Below are 21,750 nucleotides of genomic sequence, written 5' to 3'. Positions count from 1 at the left end.
CTTTGGGCCAAGTACAACGCTCTACAGACACCACAAGTTTGGCATTTGGCCATTTCGAAGTGTGTGTCTCAGAATTCTGCATCCTATCTATTCCAGTGATGTAAATCATATAATGTGTAGGTCTTTGTAACATGACGCGTATGGAATCACAAAGAATCAATGTACTGACCACTCTGTGTATTCTATGATAAAATAAAATGTATATTTATTCCGCTAGAATGTCTTGACAATTTTCTTGCTTACAGTTGTAATCTGCCTGTTTCTCATGGATGTTTTAATTATCTTCCTCCGATGTTGTTTCCTGGTGATTAGAATCCATTACACTTGACTGTTTTTGGATTATGTGGTGCCATCATTGTGCTTGTCCTTCTTTTCATTCTTCTACACTCTTTGGCCTTCTTTCTTGGCACTCGGTGGCTCCTCAGCTATTATCAGATTGCTTAAATCATGATTTCCCAGTTCTTTCAGTATGTTTTTTTTGTTCAATCCCAATCCTCTGTGCGTCTGAACACATTCCCCCCAGCACTTGCCAATCAATTTTGTATTCAAACCCAAGAAGCCCACTAAAACAGCATAATTCTACTTTTTTTCCATGAGACCATTAAGGAAGTTTCAGCCCTAATTGATTAATGCATCGGATCACTTTGACTCTTTGTTGTTGTTGAAATATGTATGGTTCATCAATTATAACAATGTTAATGGTTTTTTTGTTTTTACTAAAGTTTTTTTTTTAAATATCACAAAAGTACCACTTTAAAATTTACAAGTCGCATATATTATTCAGATGGTTTGAGAACCAGGATCAAAATAGTTCATTAAAACAATTAAATACATATTCTCTTTGATAATGGTGTATGTATTATGGTCCTGATTAAGGGGGTCATTGTGATGACCGCCACCGACAGGCTGTTGGTGGCGGTCTCACTGCCATTGGAAGTCCATTCCCCCCTGCCACATTACAATGGCTGGCGGTTCCCGGTGGTCGGAAACTCTGACCGCCACTCACTTGACGGGCTCCATGAGCCTGTCGGTGCGGCAGAGGGCTGGCCAATCCCTGCATTGGTGGCAGTGTATACCAGGCACTGCCATAGGGATTAAGATCTCCCTCCCCGTCATCTTTCCATGGCGGTTCACTCACCTTGAAAAGGCTGATGGGTATGGATAATGGGGGCCTGTAGTGGGCCCCCTTCCCTGGCACATTTCTTTGAGTGTTGTGGGGCACCTATGGTGTCCCCCTGGTGGCCCCCTACATATCCCTGAACCAAGCGACAGGCCCCGCATGGTACCTGTCACGTAGTACGGGGATATGTAAAACATCCCTGTTTTACATTGCGGCAGGTGATGCAGCTAGCAGCACCCGCCGCAATGTAAAAGATTGCAATGCGACCTCCACAGTGGCGGTCGCATTACAATTTGGCCTGTGGGTCCGCCACTTTTTAGGCAGGTGGTACCAAATACAATACGACGGCAGATGCAGTGAAGTCTGTCCACCATCGTAATGACCCCCTTAGTATGGCAGATGGGTTACTCTGCCTCAAAAGGGCCGGATATCCTGTACGCCTTATTAAAAGTGCTGTAGTATAATAGTGCTCTTGCAATAAGGAGGACAGAATATCTGTCTTGGCTGTGACGGAGTAACCTACCTGCCAAACACTAAATTAGGCCCCATTTCTCCAGCATTATATTTTTTGATATTGAATATGTTAATGAATCCTGCTAATTGAGTTCACGGATATAGACCCCAAAAAATAAGCATATTCGATTAAGATTCTGCATTAGCTATGAGGATGTTCTAACGTAAGAATCAATTAAAACAATATATGTAACTCTATTGAAGACCTCCAGTTACAATTTTAGCAGCATGGCATGTTAATGCGTGTGTCACCTTACATCATTTCTGCCAGAAATACATGTTGAAGGGGGCTTGCTTCACGTGCTAGAGCCATGTGTTTGTTAGCGATCAGCAGGAGTATTAATATTATAGTGTTACTAATTCTAGAGGCATGGAGAAAGAGGAAGCTGATGAAATAATGCATCCTAGGAGTGAATATGAAAGTAAGCCCTTAAGCATGGAAGGAGGCTTGTTACACACTTCTTTTTTCCGCTTTTCATATACCTGTGTTACACACCTGGGGGCAGATTTATGAGGCCCTTGCGCCACGTTTACGCCGCTGTTGCGTCACACAAGGCGGCGTAAATGTGGCGCATCCCTACGAACGATTTACAACGTGACGCATCTAGGCAGATGCGTCACGTTGTAAAGCCCTGCGCCGCTTGTGGGCGTTCCGGCGCAGGGTGGCCGTTCCGGGGCATTTGCGCCTCGCAAAAGTGGCTGAGTGAAATCTATAAGATTTCACTCAGTCACTTTCAGGCCAATGCTGCGTCAAAAGCCTGCGCCTGCTTGAAGCAGGCGTAGGTCTTGATGCAGCATTGGTCAGATAGGGCACCCCCCGAGCCTTGCTGCAGCTGCGTCGCGCTTGCGACGCAACTCCAGCAATGCGCCGCCTTTACGGCACAGATGCGTCACGCATCTGTGCCGTTTTTGCCCCATGGTGCGCCGCATTGTAAATTCGGCGCACCATGGGTGGCGGAGCAGTGGCGCACTGTGGCGCACATTAACTGGCGCATCCCTGGGGATGCGCCAGTTAACATAAATCTGCCCCCTGATATACTATTGAAATATGCGGGAGTGAAAGTAAGCTTAGCTTAACCAATTGATGGAAAGCCAGCAAGCAAACCCTAATATGGAATAGATAGATTTTTTTTTTTTTATATATTTTTTATTTTAGAAATAAAGCAAGAGGAGGCATTACAGATATCAGGTGTCATACTATAAAATACAGAACAGGGACAGGCGGGGGAAATATACAGGCAAATAATCAATGCAACGAAAAACATATGACGTCATCTCGATTACGCATATTAGAGAAAGAGGATTAATCATTATATCAGACGATCTAAAACAAGCCCATCCGCAAGACCCCGTCCTCAATGATACAGGATAATTAAAGCCAGTGTAGACACCCAGATGAATAAAGAACCAATGAAGGATAAACAGCCCACCTCTTGTGAAAAGGAAAAAGGAAAGAACAAAAAAAAAAAGGAGCCATAGAACAAAACAAAGGCAAAATAACCCCCCCCTAACCCCTCACCCTGCACCCCTGCAATGGCTACGGCCTAACCCCACTAGCATCGTGCCTGTCGCCCAAGAACTTGCCCTAAAAGAAGGAGAAAAGATAGAGTGGAGGAGGAGAGAACAAATACACCCCCGGTCTCCCATATGCCCCGCCAGAAGCGACCACCCCGAGACATAGTCAAACAATATTCAGCAAAATATACAGACCAATTGGGGGAGTGTGGCAAATAACCACCCAATTCCCGTCACATTATAGGCACAATTCCGACATGGAATAAAGGCATTTTATCAAACCCAGGCAGTCAAGTTCAGCCCTGGCCAGTACGGTCTGTTGTAAGAGTCTTTTTCACTCGAACAGCCATCTTGCTGGAAAAGGCAAAGCGTTCATCAAAGTTCATGTCAGTGCTGCAGGATCGAGAACAGGATAAAAGTTCACAAAGTCCACTAATCGGGCAAGGAAAGCAGTCCAAGAATTGCGAGTATCTCCAATAGTCACTGAGGAACTTGTTACAGCACAGAAGACCGTCAACATATGTTTTAGGCGGCAGCAGGATCGAGCAAGGGACGCAGGCGATAAGCACGGGCTTGCTGATTGTTAATTGGGAACCGACAAAGCTCATTAAATCCGGGTTCCGCACGGGGTCCTCGATCTCAGGCGTACAGTGCACCATTGGTACCACAGCTAGCTGAAAACTTAACGAAGAATCGACATCCGGTCCCAAGATACAGTCCACTTTCACAATCAGTGTCCGGAACACAGCGATGGTGTGCGAATGGAGCGCCCAAATGGCGGCCATGATGGCCTGCAGCGATGGCGTGCCCTCCGTCCGCCCCATCCCCTCTCAGTAGGCAATAGAGCAGGACTTGAACCCCGGAGGCCGGCTACTCCGGGGCAACAGGTCCCGCAAATCCGATGTAACAGCGGGCGCTCCTCGTCTTGCAAAATCGACACTCTCGCCGTTAGGGAGGGCCCCAGCCCGTCCACCCCGGGAAGGTAGCATGGTCTCCGGGCGCTGGACCCCCGACCACGGCAGCCGGTGCAGCACGCTGGTGTGTCCTCGGTGTAGAGCGTACACTGTACCGTCCCCAAAAATCAACAATTTACGGCACCCTTCGGGAGACCGGGCTCAGTCCAGGTCCTGCGGCCGATGTTGATCGACTCCAACCCGGATAGGCTAGAAATCGAGGCCCCGGCTTCCACACGTTGTTAGGCCGAGAATGGAAACACGGCGTATCATCTCCATCCGATAAGATAAAAAACTCGGGATTGCACCTTTAGAAGCAGAAAAACTTCACGAACACGGGAATCTGGTGTGAGTTCAGGATTAATGGCAGGATAGTCGAGCTGCTGGCGGAGGTCGGAGGAGCCGGGGGCTTACGCGGCCATCTTGATTGCTAGCGTAGCTCCTCCCCAGGAATAGATAGAATTAAATGTTTATCATAAAGGTATATTTAAAAAGAGCACATATGCGTTTGATTGGATTTGTCCTTGTTTATTTAGCAACCAACCACCAGTATGAGTTCACCCTTACCTTGTGTCATCCTTTTTTTAGCCATATATTTTTACAGTTGGGTTGAAACCAAAGACTGGATAATTTCTGTATCTACCTACAGCTCACTATCAGTGGGGATATTGTTCATTTATTGAGTCTAAACAGTAAGATTTACAAACCGTTTTTCAGTCTCACAAAGTTTGGAGTGTGACTGGGCCATTGATCCTCATTGCTTATCCCAGGTGCCACAAGGGGATGATCTTAGTATCGAATTGTATCACCATGTGAACATCTCTTATATCTATCACCCCTCAAATAAATGTATTCTCTATAATGTAGTGCAGTACCAGCATGATACTAGAATACTGTTGCCAGAATATTGTCTGACATAAATATAGTGTACAAAATATTTCCTCAAAATATATTGCCCGATTGTATTTAATAATAAAAAATCTACCCCATAGGATGATATTTTTGTAAATTAAATTTAGGACCCTCAGATATTATTCCTGTACACTATATTTAGACATACAACAAAACGATCTCACTGTAATAAAGGCTGGCTTTGTTATGGATTGGTGGTTTCAATGTAAATGTAAATGTGTAATGTAATGTGTAAATGTGTTGGACTTGTAAAGCGCACAGCTGCCCGTAAGCGTCCAGGCGCTGGAGACCGCTGGGGAACCCCTCCTGGCTTTCCCTGTGAGATGGTCCCTTCTTGGTATCTCCAAGGTGAAACCAGACATCCCTGGCGTCTGTGGGGGGCCGTTGTAGAGATGAGGCAAGCTTAATGCCTAGAGTTGCCGAGTGTGATCCCTGGTTAGAGTAGGCACCGAGGCGAGAATTGTCGAGTCCGCTGACCCTGGTCCACGACCCTGCCGCGTCAGGAATTAAACCCTGGTCCCGGGCCGTTCTCTGCTTCCGGGTCTGCCGCCTCTAACCAGTGAGCCACACCACTCCACACTCGTACTATCATGATGTACTCTTCAAGCTTAATTTATGAAGGATATCAGGTTTGTAAATCACTTAACAGCTCACCCCTACCTACAAATTGTCAAGAAGAAAGCAAATATGCAGTTGGTGGTGGAATGGTGCTTGAGAATAGAACATTATTCATTGCTAAAAACCCCTATTGCGTTTTCTAACATAGCCAAATAGCATTATTATGTTGAGAATGTGGGAGCACAGAAGATCTTAAACTACTTACCAAGTACTGGAAGGATATACAATCTATTGCACAGGGATTGTGAAATTATTCTCCCAGGATCTGATCAAAGAACACAAGAACAGGCATTCTACAACATTTTTTCATTAGCTTCAGGCAGCATGCAGTCTTACTTTTTCTGGCTGTACAGTCTTCTCAGTGTTGTATCTACCATCAAAGAGCCATGTGTTCTGATTCCTCCCCACTGACCACCTGTGGTACATGTGGCTCCCATAAAGTCACCTTACATCCATTAGATTGGTTTACATACACAACTTAACACAAAATAATCTAAGAGTGAGGAGAGTCTCAATAGTGATTGGAGATGCTGAATTCCAATAACTGCATTGTTGTACAAGTACTAAAAAGGCAATGAGCTCTTTAGGCATATTGACTCCATTGAATGCGCCATCAGCATACTGATGTTCACACCATGAACCACCTGCAGAAGACTCCATTATTCTAAAGCCTTGCCATTCACTCACTGACATACCACAATAAATTAACTTAATACCACACTATCTGTCACAAGGCAAAACAGAGTCACACAAAGCAGCACACCTGCATAAATGCTGTATTACAGGGAGCCTATACAATTTACCCTCAGTAATGCAAATCAGCCCTTGGTCCACATGAGGGTTACAATATTTGAAAGTGTGTGTAGTTGTTCTGTTTCTAATGACATTTTTCAATGTACCTTTTGCAGGTGGACAGTCCCATTCTCCCAAGCCGAAATTGCCAGCTTTAGGGATTGTGATGTGGAAAGTGTCATGACTACATGGTTGTTTCTCTGTGGCAAATGTGTGTGATCCATGGTGGGTGTAGCAGTGCTAACAAATCACTCAGATTCATTTAGCAAACATAACATCAGAGTGTCGACAGACTGTAAAATAAACAAGCATGTTAATGTGGATGTAGTTCTCAATATAGGTGTGGGTAGGTTTTTTCTGCAGTACCCCACTTGAAATATGGGGCTGGTGTACCTGTGACAGTACCTGTGAGTCATATCTAACAACACTTCGCATAAACATTCATAACAGTTTTGCCAGGTTACAAAACATATTGCAATCATTGAACAACAGGTAGATGCTGGAAATGGGCTAGTTACAGCCAAACTTAACATGTATCCTGAAAACAACCCCTGTTAGCTTAAAATGTACTTTTCAACATGTGTTGCCACATAGGTATGAGTTATTTGTAGGGCATCTAAACTTCCCTCAGTATTATCACTTACCTGAGGTACAGCTTTGTAAACCTGTCGCAGGGGTGACTGAGCCTCCATCAGAGGTGCCCATGTCAGACTTATGTAGAATGGAGTGTTGGTGGCCCCATTACACTGATGCCCTGGAGGCTGCGTGGATGTAGGGGTCCAAGGTCTGATCACCACAATAGCTATCAACCTGTAGAATGCATATTGTGAGTTCTAGCAGTTGTATCATGGATGGCAGTCTGAACACCTCAGTAATATATGTAGCTGTTGAGCACACGGTGGCAATATAATTGTTGTAAAATCTATGCAGCCCCAATAGGGCGTACAGCATGGATACATAGTCATTGGCCAACGTTTGGCCATCAGGATATTAGCTCTAGATTTATCATGTATTGGCATATCAATGGCAGCCTTATGGACAGGATCTAACCTATGTGCCATTTATTTCAAGCTTTTATACTGTGCAATGTGGCAAGCCACCTTGCTGTACTGCATGAAGGGAAAGGGCAGGAATGTGCAGGGATTCCATGATACAGTGCATTCATGTCCTTTCCAACTGGTGGCATATTCATGCTTGCCTAGCACAAATGCAGGCATCCTTGGATCATGGTGCAAGGAGGCCTGCATTGTGCACAAAATAGGTCTTGGGCAGGTAAGGACAGTGCCTGCATAATCACACTCCTGTGAGTCTTTTTCTTTCTGTGAGTGCTGCATAATGCAGCCCATGGAGAATGAGGTAACAGAAATGTTAAATTAGATTATTTCCCCTGGCGGAGGTTCACCTGTGGACTTGATGTATTATGACATGTTTCCAGGTGTAGCACTGATGCTAGATCTGTGAAGATGTTAGAATAAGGGTGCTGGTGGAGTGGGACACCCACCCTCCATCTACGAAAAGGCTCCCTGCCATAAAGTAAAGCAAGCTGGCAATGTTTGCTGCCTTTTGTATCTCAAGATGACTTAAAAGATGCAGAACCACACAAGCTGTCATTACTTAACTTTACACATCTCACCTAGATTTTTCCTCAACCTTGCCCCACCATGCATGATGGAAGACCAACAGCAAAAGTGTACAAATATAGCCCATGGGTATTATTTTCCACTGACTCATCTGAATGTGTGGGGAACACAGGTGTTTAGTGAAATGTATGGTATTGTACACCTGCACTCAACTTACTTGGGTTATTCTGGCATATTCTAATTGGAGAAGTCAATGTAATGAAGGTACATTGTACAATTCACTATACCAATATTAGGAGTAGGAATGGAGAGGCAGGTATGATTGCATGACAGTGTCAGTAAAATTTTGAGATATGAAATGTATATATTATACTGGAAGTCTGTTAAAATCAAAAAGGGAAGTCTCTACCTGGCATTCATCGACTTAAGAATGGCCTTCGACCTGGTCCCTCGTGCCAAACTATGGCAGACAATGTTCGATCTTGGCACCCCCTCCCCAATTCTGGACCTCATCAAAAAGCTCCACGAGGGGAATTACGCTAGAGTGAGGTGGGGTAATGAGAGTCAACTGACCGAGAGGATAGCGGTCGAGAGAGGGGTCCGTCAGGGCTGTGTTATGGCCCCGACCCTGTTCTCCCTATTTGTTAATGGAGTGGTGGACCATCTGAGGGAGGACGGGGCCAACGCCCCAACCCTGGCAGGTGAAAAAACTCCCACACTGCTCTTTGCGGATGACACGCTCTTGATCTCAAAAAGCCCCATGGGATCACAAAAACTACTGGATCGCTTTACCCAGTTTTGTGATGCTAAAGGCCTGATTATTAATACAACCAAAACCAAACTAATGGCCCTGGCACCATGGAAAAACTTTAAAAACAACATCAGATTAAATGATATCCCCCTGGAACTTGTCGAGGCCATTGACTACCTAGGAGTGAGGATTAATAGTCGGATAACCTGGTCCTCGCACCTGGCCAAACTGCTCCTCAACCACAAGCGTGTGTCGGGGGCTATCTCCAAACATCAGCGCCTCTCCTTTAGTCGACCTGTGGCCTCTGCCATTAAGGTCTATGAGGGAAAGGCCTTACCCTCATCACTATACGGAGCGGGACTGTGGCGTTTCGAGAAGGTCACAGACCTAGTAACATCTGAGAACAAGTTCTTTAGAGACCTGGTCTCGCTCCCTCCATCGGCCCCACTGATTCCGCTCCGCTACGACTTGGGGAGACACCCAATAAATGAGGTGGTAAGATTGCGCCCGCTATTGTTTTGGACACGACTTAGAAGGTCCCGGGAGTTAAGCCACTATGCTACTGCATTGTCCGAATTAATAGAACTCGATGTGGGCCACAAGATAGTCTGGCTATCCAAATTGGTACAGTTAGTGGGGGATATAGGTCTGGGACAAGCCTGGGTGAGCCAGAATCCACCTCCCAAAGCAGTAGTAAAAAAGGCCTATTGGGATTGGGTGGCCACGGCCGCTGCAAGAAGCGATAACCACGGTACACTGATGGAAATCTATCTGAGCATTAAGCCTGCGCCTAAATTAGAGCCTCTCCTAGATCTTATTGAGTCCCCGACAGATAGGGCTCTGTCCCTGAAGTTTAGGTTTGGCACCCTCCATTTGAATGACTTCAGAGCTGGCTGGCGGCACCCGAGGAGGAGCGACTTGGGGTGCCCGGGCTGTGCCTCCCCTACGGAATCGGTTGCCCACTTCCTCTTCGCCTGCCCAGCTTATGGCCAGGCGAGGAGAAAATGGCTGAAACCTGTTTGTTTCAACCTAGGTTGTAGAGCCCATAGGGTGGCGCAGCGTATTCTGTCATCGGAGACTTCGATACCCAGCCTAATCTGTGGGGTGGCCAAATACCTAGGCTGTGCCAGGCTGAGGAGAATGAAACTTTCTAGGACGATTCCAGCACAGGCTGTGAAACTGCAGTTTGTCACAGTGTAATGATGTGTATTTCGCCTTTTTATGATAAACCATTTTAACCGCTAATTTAACATATGACCAATTTGTCTATCAATGCATGTACTATGTATTATATATTTTGTATGGACTTTGCTATATATCGTACCTTGGTAAATATTGTGTCATGTTTTTAACGGGAGAAGTTCTTTCCCTTCACCCTTTTTAAAAAAAAAGAAAAACGCTTTTATACTTTTATGATATTGTATATCGAATAAAGTTATACAACAACAACAAACATATTATACTTGTCCTAATATGAGGGGCCATTTTATCCATCATCTACTGGCATTTGGAGAGTACATACTGCCACCCAGGCACAAAGGACCCCTGCCACTACAGGATCTTGATGTGCGGATCAAAAGCTAACATCACACCTTACCTTTGGACTCTCAAGAGGATAGCAGCTTCAAGCCACTGGACAGCCAGCAAGTGGAGGTGCAGCACACGCCAATTTTAATGGTCTTCTCGTGAATAAGATGAGGCGGATGGACCAGAAGATGGCTAGAAAGGGAAAAGAGCAGAATCAGCAGAGGGAAATTTTGCGGAAGTGCCAGGAGGCACTAGAGCAAATTGCCGTTCAGATTTGAACTCTCCCTGCGGATAACTTCTTCCCTGTTTTCTATACATCTTATATTGTTATATTTAGTGGTCATAGGGATAGTTATAGTTGGTTTAGTGTAGGTTTAGGAATAGTTTAAGGTAGTTTAAAGAAGAGAGAAGTGAGACTTTTTATGTAGTAGTTGTTTAGTAAGTGTTTATTACTATAGGCTGTTAGGTGGGTGCGGAGCTAATGTTTTGTGTTTTAAAATGAAAAATGTTAAAAAATACTACCACAAAATGTATATTTGTTTAGACTTCTATGTGCAGTTAGTATATGTTTAAGATGTAGTTGATGTTTGTATCGTACTGAGCTATGTGTATTAAGAGGGGTGTAACCCTGGGAGTTGATGTTTAACTTGTCAAGTGTCATTAGTGGTTTAGACAGGCTAGGTGTAAGATAAGGTAGTACGGGCTAGTATGTTATTCGGTTCCCACTAGAAAAGGTAGGACTGCTTAATAGGACAACAGGATGTCAGAATGCAAGGACTGAGTCCATCTACACCATCAGAGATTGTTTGCCCATATCCTGGGTAGGCCACAGTGCCTCACGAGAACGCCAAATATTCCTGGGGTGGCAGGTGATTTTGGCAACCTCAAGCATGACACTCTGATCCCAAGGGAATCGTGGAAGCCGATCTTAGCCCTTTCGTTGTTTACTGATGAATTCCCTTTTTAAAGTAAGAAGGATGTGAAGGAAGTTTTTAATACATTTATTGAAACAATCGTAATCTTGCATAGATAGAATGAGGTGCAATTATTGGGCAGATAAAACAAAGCACAGTAACTATCATTATGAACATGGTGAAAAGATTAAACAGTCCAAACAGGGCATTCTGATTTCTATATAAACATATATATCGCTGCCTATCACTACGCTTACTCTGAGAGCATAATGGGTATACCCTCTGCCCGATCTCTTATGTTAGCCTAAGATCCCATACCTGGATGACTTGATTAGGATTGGCAATCTCTCTCTGCAGGATCAGGATGGAATACCTGCATTAGTAGAGCTACATGTTGAACACAGCATTCGTTCTAGGACCGTAGTGGCTGGAGTATCCTTCTGACCTGTAATGGAACAATGCACTGTATTATTTTAAATTATTAATTTATTTATAAGTATGTTATTTTTCCCTTCTGCGCTATCTAATACTTTCCCTACTGTAGCACTCTCTGGAGTTGGAATAGTACATTTTACCCCTATGCTATCCAACACTTTCCCTACTGTTGCACTCTCTGGAGTGGGAATAGTAATTGTTACCCCTACGCTATCCAACACTTTCCCTACTGTTGCACTCTCTGGAGTGGAAATAGTAATTTTTACCCCTACGCTATCCAACACTTTCCCTACTGTTGCACTCTCTGGAGTGGGAATAGTGATTTTTACCCCTACGCTATCCAACACTTTCCCTACTTGCACTCTCTGGAGTTGGAATAGTAATTTTTACCCCTACGCTATCCAACACTTTCCCTACTGTTGCACCATCTGGAGTGGGAATAGTAATTTTTACCCCTACGCTATCCAACACTTTCCCTTATGTTGCACTCTCTGGAGTTGGAATAATAATTTTGACCCCTACGCTATCTAACACTTTCCCTACTGTTGCACTTTCTGGAGTTGGAATAGTAATTTTTACCCCTACGCTATCCAACACTTTCCCTACTGTTGCACTCTTTGGAGTTGGAATAAGAATTTTTACCCCTACGCTATCCAACACTTTCCCTACTGTTGCACTAACTGGAGTTGGAATAGTAATTTTTACCCCTATGCTATCCAACACTTTCCCTACTGTTGCAATCTCTGGAGTTGGATTAGTAATTTTTACCCCTACGCTATCCAACACTTTCCCTACTGTTGCACCATCTGGAGTGGGAATAGTAATTTTTACCCCTACGCTATCCAAGACTTTCCCTACTGTTGCACTCTCTGGTATTGGAATAGTAATTTTTACCCCTACGCTATCCAACACTTTCCCTACTGCTGCACTTTCTGGAGTTGGAATAGTAATTTTTACCCCTACGCTATCCAACCCTTTCCCTACTGTTGCACTCTTTGGAGTTGGAATAGTAATTTTTACCCCTACGCTATCCAACACTTTCCCTACTGTTGCACTAACTGGATTTGGAATAGTAACTTTTACCCCTACGCTATCCAAAACTTTCCCTACTGTTGCACTAACTGGAGTTGGAATAGTACTTTTTACCCCTATGCTATCCAACACTTTCCCTACTGTTGCACTCTCTGGAGTTGGAATAGTAATTTTTACCCCTACGCTATCCAACAGTTTCCCTATTGCTGCACTCTCTGGAGTAAGATAGTAATTGTTACCCCTCCGCTATCCAACATTTTCCTTACTGTTGTTTTTTTGGGAGTTGGAATAGTATTTTATTCCCTCTGTTACCTAATAATTTTTGTATTGTTTTAGTTAATGTAGTATATAATTAATTTAAAAAATATTAAAAATACATTTATTTTTTTTAATTTGTTTTGCATAATTATTTAATTGTTATTTTTGTTATTATTTTATGTGTATAGATGAATTTTTAATCTATAATATTTTTAATTATTTATAAGTTATTACAATAAATATTACAACTGATTATTAAGTATAAATATTATATATTATATTTATATGTTTAATTATTTTTTCATTACATCATGTATATTACTTATTAATTTTAAATAATATAATATATTTTGTACTATGTTTATTATATTTTTAAGTACTTTTTACATATTTTTTTAAAACGATATTTTTTAAAAAATCGATATTTTTGACATCAATATTTTTTTTTCGAAATTTTTGTACTTACCTTTTTGTAGATAGGATGTCGATATTGTTGACATCGATATTAGTGCTCTGATATTTTTGTAGGTCGATATTTTGTCTTTCTATATTTTGTCATAGATCCGTTAAAGTTAGTGGAAAATGATTGTCGCTAAAAAATACTTTGTTCTGCCTGAGCCACAACTGACGTAACATCAGTGATACCACCCATAGCACCTCCACAGCTGAACTACACATCCTTCACTGGGAAAGTCAACGACTATAGTTTACAAGGCAATGGCCTACACTCTGCTCCTACGCATTTCTAGAGCCCTCTAGAACCTTATTCTTCAATCCCAGCATGAAGGAGTACCAATTGTGGCCTTAACAGGTAGGTGGAGATCTCATCTAAATTGGAAAGTGACTATCGAGCTAGAGAGAGGCCTGCCTTGTGGCAGAAGTATACTGCTTTCTTGAAATAGGGGCTTTTGGAACTTCTATAGTAAAGCAAAGATGAATTGCTGCAAAAGGATGTGAGCGAAGAACAAGAAAGTGTTCAGATTTGGGCATGGAAAATTTTCTAATCACTGACTACTGCAAAGCATAAGCCTGACATCTTAAAAATCACCACTTCAGATCATTACTGGACCTCGAAGACTCTACCTGAAAAGAAGGCCTTGCAGAAAGAAAGGAGACTAGTCCTGACTACTTCTGGAAGAGTGGACTCAAACCCTCAATGACTCCAAACTCCTCCTGCTTACAGATCGCAATTGCTCTCCAAGGTTCCCGTTGCTGGCCTCCTGTTTGCCTGCTCCAAGAACATACAAAACTGGAGGACGTTGGACTCTAAGAGGGTCTAGCTCACCATGGAAGACTGGACCCTGAAGAAGCCTTAGCTGGAGAGAGATCAGGTATCTAGAAACCTGCCCAAGCAGAACCGTAGGACTGATCCAGATGAAATTTCGGACCAGTTCTAGAAAAGTTACATTTAGGCCCAGAATTCCAAAGATTTTGTGTTGGATTTGCAGATTTTTAGATGCAGACCCAACACAACGTGAATGTTGGTATGTACAAAGTATGACAAATGTTGATTTGTATTGCTTTCATAAAAAAAGTTACACAGTCCATTGCTTTGCCTTGAGTTGCTGTGCATTCCCTGGGTGCTGCATGAGCAATTCTGTGTATCCACCCATGGATTTTGACACAAACCCATATTTATAAAGAGTTATAGGCATTAGTTTTCACCAAAATGGTGCACCTGTCTGAGGCTGAGTTAACAAGAAGAAATACATGTATTTCTCCTCATTATTTCCTCTTTGCCTGTGTGTTGCATTCTGCAGCACACACACAAAGAGGAAAAAGCATCCAAAGATAGTTTTTGCAAAGGAAAGTGCACACAACTATCTTGACCACATTGTAGGCATCCTTGCTCTATAGGCACAAGGGGGCAATCATTGGTGCTAGGCAGTCCAAAGCACTCCAGTGCAGGCAAAAAGCAGACTGCTCCATTTCTTTTGAAATATGATACATTTATTCCCTCAATATTTTGAGAAAAAACAGTTTTGCTGCATTGAGTGAATTCTTTGTAAACCTTTCCCATAGTTAGTTTTCGACCCTCAGAGGACTGGGACAAGGTGGAGAGATTTGCCTAAGGAGGCTGCCCCTAAGGCAGGTTTGTGGAGCCCTACCCAGCTACACTTTTCAGCCTTTACCCACTGGAGAAACTTAAAAGGGACTGGACAGTATTGAGACAGCATATGCTGTCTATTCCTGCAGTGATCTCAGCAGGTACAAAGCTTATCTTTGTCCTTTTCAGAGCTTTTGGTGCCACCAGGAGTTTGACAATAATGTATTCTAGTTGAAGGACCTTCTCTGGCCTCAGCCTTGGAACTTGCGCTGCTAAAGGATTTCGGCTTCCATGTGAGAGGTTTAGGGCCTGCTACGACTTTGGTGGTCCTACAGCGGGGGCGGAAATGTACCATCCGCTGTAGGACCACCAAAGCTGTGGTGGGACTGCCCATCACATTAGGAGTTAAATCTTGGTCTGGCGGGCGGTGTTGCAGTGGTCTGACGGTGGCTGCTGTCGGGCTTATAGAAGACCTTAACATGAGACTGCTGCCGACACCACGAGTAGAGCAATACTCTAGATCGCCGTACTTGTAATCAGGCCCTAAGCCCAGATTTACTAAGAACTTGCGCAAGGGTATCACGAACATTTAAGTGAGATTTACTATGTCAGACAGAGACACCTTGCGGGGTCTATGTGGTATAGTAAATCCAGAGTAAAGCAAGGCAGTGCAAGTTGCTGCCTTGAGTTGCTCTGCCCTGGGAAGGTGTTCCATGGGTGGATCGTGGGTGTTCATGCGCACCCACCCATGGTTTTTGGTGCATACCCAGATTCACTAACAATAGTAAACCTGGAAATGCATTAAAAAAGCTACGCATTCTACAGCACACGTAGATAGAGAAAAAGCCACAGAGGAGTGTTTTTGTGCAGGAAGATGTTTTAGTAGATATGACACATTCCTGCTCTCTCCATTTGACACAGTGCAACCCAGTGAATGGTCTCGCTCCATTGTGCCAAATATTCGTAAATCTGCCCCAGTATTTTTCTCTTTTCCTAGGTTGTGCAGATATTATCTGGAATTTGTGTTTTAGCCTAACTAGATTGCTAGATTGGTTGGGATCATCCCTTCCAAATAATAAACCCAGTTAATAAAACACTAATGGTTTTGACTAGTGTGCAGTGCTATTTAACTGCATTGCTACTTAGAGATTCAAATTATGTGTTTTATTTTTGTGTTATTTCATGAAATAAATAATGTTAGCCTACTAAAGGTATTGCAAATTCAATTTTCACATGTTTCCGCCCATCATGAAAGGTTTCTACTTTGCCCATGATTACTGACTTATCTTAGAATCAGTACCTCGGAAGTCCCCTTTCAAAGGCTTGCAAATGTGTAGTGCTAACTAATTCCTTTCCCCTTTGTTTAAGATAACACAGCAAGGATTAGGATATTCATGATATTTTAAACTTCCAAATTGTTTAACGCTCTGGTCTTAGTCTGTCCACATGGTGAAGAACCACAGTTTAAATTGTTATAAATTCTTAAAAACGAAACACTTTTGAAGTAGATTATCTCTTACTGGGTGAGATTTACTAAGAGACATGTCACAAAAGTGGCTGTAAATTACATACAGTTTTTTGCACCAAGTTTCTGATTTTGTCTACCTATTGAATATTAATGAGGAAGGTTGGTATTTGAAACCTACCGTGATTTACTGCAAGCACTGGGATGGTGGCCCACAAAGAACAGCAGGCTACCTTTCCAGGTGTTTATATTCCCAAACAGGATTTGATTTTCAAAGCTGCTTGTGTTCCTGGTGCTACATTAAACTTAAATGTTTCCTCTGGTCATCTGCCTTCAAACCCCCCACCCCCCCTGTTGTGTGTCTGGGTGTGATTGTAGGCCTAGACTCAGGCCGTAAATAATGGAGCCCACTCTGGGCCTCATTTATGAGAAGTGACGCATCGCTGCGTGAAAGCAGTGATGCGTCACTTCTCAATGTGCCTTCCTTCTGACATGATGGATGCATCATATTTACTGTATGACGCATCATGTCGCAAGGAGTTACAAATACATCAGTATTTCTGACGTATCTGTAGGTGCAAAAGTGATGCATTGCTGGAGTGTGTCAAAAAAAGTGATGCAACTCCAGCAATGTGTCCTTTCACATGGGGCTTGCCCCATGTGAAAGGGCCTGCATCAGTCTTATGCCTGCTATGAAGCAGGTGTAAGATTTTGACGCATTTGCACCCTAGAAGTGGTGCAGTGAAATCTCATACATTTCACTGCGTCACTTCTACAAGACTTACTTATTTGGGAACCCCCACCCTGCATACATTATATCTGATGCAGGTATAATGTAGCGCAGGGAATTCAAAAGTGACAAATCAGCTTTGATGCATCACTTTGTAAATAGGGCACACCGGAGGCAAGTTTTACGCCGCCAATGCCTAACAAAAAGTGACGCAACGGAAGGGCAAAACTTTTGCACGGCCTCATAAATAAGGCACTTAGTTTCTAGTGTAGTGCTGCAACGAGGGGTGGGCCATTTATATCTCTCAAAACACAAAGAGAACACCTTCCTGTCCCCATAGCTGCTACAGCCTATTATAATGAATTCAATGAATCAAATTCGTAATCAGTTAATCTTTTATCCAATATTCATCTTCATCTTGTTATATTTTTACTCCGTTTTTTTCTTCAATCCATTCTATCCATTTCCATATTAATTTCACTCTTCAAAAATCACAGGAGTCATCATTTCCTCATGCCACGTTTTAATGCGATATACCCAATGCATTTCGGGAATAATCCCTTCTTCGGGGGTTTCTAAAGTATAAAAAGAATTGATCTACATCAGTTCATTGATGAGCATTATTTCCAAAATATTTCATGTGTATTGGTGAGCATTATTTACAAGCGTTTCGTATATAGCGACCAACTTTCTTCTATTCCCTTACTCTAATGTTCAACATATATCCTAAACATTACTGATGTCATCATTAACGTGCACATTAACAAACTCTTCACCCTAGGCACTTCCCAATTTCTCCTCCCACCTCATCTGTTCACTTATACGGTACTAGAATCTTCCTTTCTCCCCACCAACAATGTGCGCAGCCCAGTGATGCTAATGATATGAGCGTGCTTACCGTGGCTTCTGTCATTTAAAACTAAAATCCGACTGCTGCTGGCGTTATCCCACCATCATTTCCTTGCTTGCTATTCCATGCCGTGGACAATTTCCATGTTGTGTCCCCTCTTCTACAGGTAGTAGGAGTAAAGGTTATTGTGTAGCTTTAATTTTTGCAATTGACCACGTGGCCTTTAGAGAGTAATTAGAAAAAGCTGAGGAGCGCAGGGCACGTTAGGTGTACGTGTAAGACTAGCTAGTCAAGCTGCTGTCGATTAGAAGAGGGGATACAACATGGAAATTGTCCACGGCATGGAATAGCAAGCAAGGAAATGATGGTGGGATAACGCCAGCAGCAGTCGGATTTTAGTTTTAAATGACAGAAGCCACGGTAAGCACGCTCATATCATTAGCATCACTGGGCTGCGCACATTGTTGGTGGGGAGAAAGGAAGATTCTAGTACCGTATAAGTGAACAGATGAGGTGGGAGGAGAAATTGGGAAGTGCCTAGGGTGAAGAGTTTGTTAATGTGCACGTTAATGATGACATCAGTAATGTTTAGGATATATGTTGAACATTAGAGTAAGGGAATAGAAGAAAGTTGGTCGCTATATACGAAACGCTTGTAAATAATGCTCACCAATACACATGAAATATTTTGGAAATAATGCTCATCAATGAACTGATGTAGATCAATTCTTTTTATACTTTAGAAACCCCCGAAGAAGGGATTATTCCCGAAATGCATTGGGTATATCGCATTAAAACGTGGCATGAGGAAATGATGACTCCTGTGATTTTTGAAGAGTGAAATTAATATGGAAATGGATAGAATGGATTGAAGAAAAAAACGGAGTAAAAATATAACAAGATGAAGATGAATATTGGATAAAAGATTAACTGATTACGAATTTGATTCATTGAATTCATTATAATAGGCTGTAGCAGCTATGGGGACAGGAAGGTGTTCTCTTTGTGTTTTGATTGAATTGCGACGCAATTGGGCGGAGCGCTAAAAAGCTAGCACGCTGACAATGATTAACATTGACTTCTTGAACAATTGATGCTAAAAAAAAGGAATAATACGTTTGAAAAGCAGGTGTGCATTTCTCCAACTATATTTACCATTTATATCTCTCCCTGTTGCGTCAAGGCCATTTCCACCATGGTCATGCTTAGCGGGGCACTCTCTCAGAACACCCCTTAGTTTGGGAGGCATGCATAGAACCATCCACACAACTTCCGTGAACATAACACTCCCCTTCCAAGGTTTCATGATTCCATTCACAAAGGGAAAGACCATCCCGATGCAAATCAGTTACAACCTCTGTTAGGAAAGGGTGCCTCTTCCATGCCCATCTTAATTGTGATTGGGTTTGGGGTGCCCATCCGATTTTGTGAGTCGAAAAGTCTTCTCCAACTTGCAAAATGGGTTTAATAGATTTCTGGAGTATATTCACAAGAACGTGTGCTAAACATCACCAAAAAAAAGTAACACACCTTTACACATTGCAGCCGATCGTGGGAAAATAACCTTGTGTTAACATGGAATTCACAACAAGGTGGTAGCATGCAATAGTCTGCTGAATCTGTGCCCAATGTCAGCGATACAACCACCTCGACGGCGATAAAAACATAAACCACAACACGAAAAAACATGCAATGGACCAAAGCGCTATGAGGATATCAGCGATAAGCAGCGCCAGGCCTGCAACACACACATGGCAGGTGGGAAAAATCACAATAAAAGTAGAAAAAACACCCAAACGCAAACTGACCAACACTCAAGCACCATGGAGGCAGCCGGAGCAGGGGCCGAGGACGAGTGCAACCCCGCAAGCACCCCGGACGACTAGTTTGGGACCTCGGGGACAGTGAAGGGCAAGTACAAGAAGAAGAGGAAGACGAAGTTCAGTCTGCAGGAAAAGAGGATCCTGATTACGGAAGTGATGGAACACCATCAACAACTGTTCATCAACTCCAACGTGTCATTTGGGAACCAAAAATGGGATTTGGCGGAACATCGTGGACAAGGTGAATGCCGTCGGAGAACACAGGAGGTCAATGAAAAAGGCCAAGAGGCGATGGATTGACATCAAGCAAAAGACCAAGGAGAAACTTGTAGCCAACCAGCAGGCAGCAATGCAGACTGGAGGTGGGAGCCCAGCACCACAGCTCGTGCTGGATAACATGGAGGAGCTGGTGTCAACAGACATCAGTGTGGAGGCCGTGTCCGGACTCGGGCCTCTATACACTGCTCGACAGGACACAACACAACCACAACAAGGAGAGTGACCACCAGGTACTGGAGAGATGGGCGGAGAGGGCCACAATGGCACAAATGCACAGTCAAGCGGTGTACACCCACAATGACTCTGGATCATGCCCCTGATCTATACACTGTCACAATGTACAATGCCATGCTGTCTGAATGTCAACATGTACCATGAGGCTACATACATGTGGACACATCATAATACAACATCTCCCCTTCACATTGCAATACCCCCTGCAAGAAAGCAGTCCCAGCCACTCTTTACTGATGACGAGGAGGACAACGCCAGCATCAACACCCAAGCCCTCCAACACATCTTGGACATCCTCTGCAACTCGCCTCCAGGATCAGCGCAGCCCGCTGCATTGGGGAGACACCATCCACTACCCAAAGCACCCAACAGGAGGCACCCACAGCCCCGGCCCTCTCCCAAGACCCCCAGGAACAAACCATGGCCTTCCAACACTGTCTGCTGGAGGGCCAGAGGGAGACTGCTAAGCTGGTGCGGGTGGGGTTTGGCCTCTTGGCTACCAAACTGGACACCATACATGGGTGTCTAGGTCTCATCAGGGACCAGCTCCAGTCCCTAACGGACCCCCGCGGCCCACTCCATGGTCTCCAACGAGCCCTGACTGACATCGCTGGAGTCATGACTCGGAGAAAAGAACACCTGTCAGCTCAGACTGGCTTCAGCGATTCCAGCCATGAGCTGGCACACATTCGGAGGCTCATGGAGGACATGGTGCCGATGAAGGCGGAAAGGATGGCAGCCATTGCTGCACATCAGCAAAATGTAGCTGGGATCTACCATGTCTTGCAGATCCTCATCATGGCATTGCTGCCACAAGGCGTGGCTCTGATGAATGCTGCTGTCCCCACACTGTCCACATCTCTGCCCCCCTGGTGTGTCAGTGCCTCACAGTGCTGCAGACATATCTACTCCAGCACCTGATGTGCCACTGCCACACAGTGCGACCGAAAATCCTCCTCCGGCCCCTGGTGTGTCAGTGGCACACAGTGCCGCAGCTGGTACTGCAACACCTACAGGTGGGGCAGAGCACACATATGAGGATGAGGACGTGGATGGGATTGTTGTCAGAAGGAGGCAGTAGCATTAATTTCTTCCACCTGGCCTGTTTCTGTATGGTGCCGCACCTGGCCTCATGACCTCCCACTGACCCCGATCCACTCCGCTGCATTCACCTTGTACAGCGACATGGACTGCCATATCCTGTTTGATGACCAATTACACGGAGATCAGACTGCAGACTGTACCCTTCCTCTTCCGTAGTACCTGTAATCCCCGGATAGACTCTGGCTGGCCCTCCACGGGCCCATATTGTGTGGTGTGCTTGGCATGGCCCTGTACTGCTCCTGCGGCTAAACTCCACTGGATGTGCAATAAACATCCAGTAATGCACTGCTGTGTCATG

This window comes from Lissotriton helveticus, chromosome 2_1, assembly GCF_964261635.1.
Source record: "Lissotriton helveticus chromosome 2_1, aLisHel1.1, whole genome shotgun sequence".
NCBI classification, from domain to species: Eukaryota; Metazoa; Chordata; class Amphibia; order Caudata; family Salamandridae; genus Lissotriton; species Lissotriton helveticus.
Note: the sequence above shows the minus strand (reverse complement) of the source record.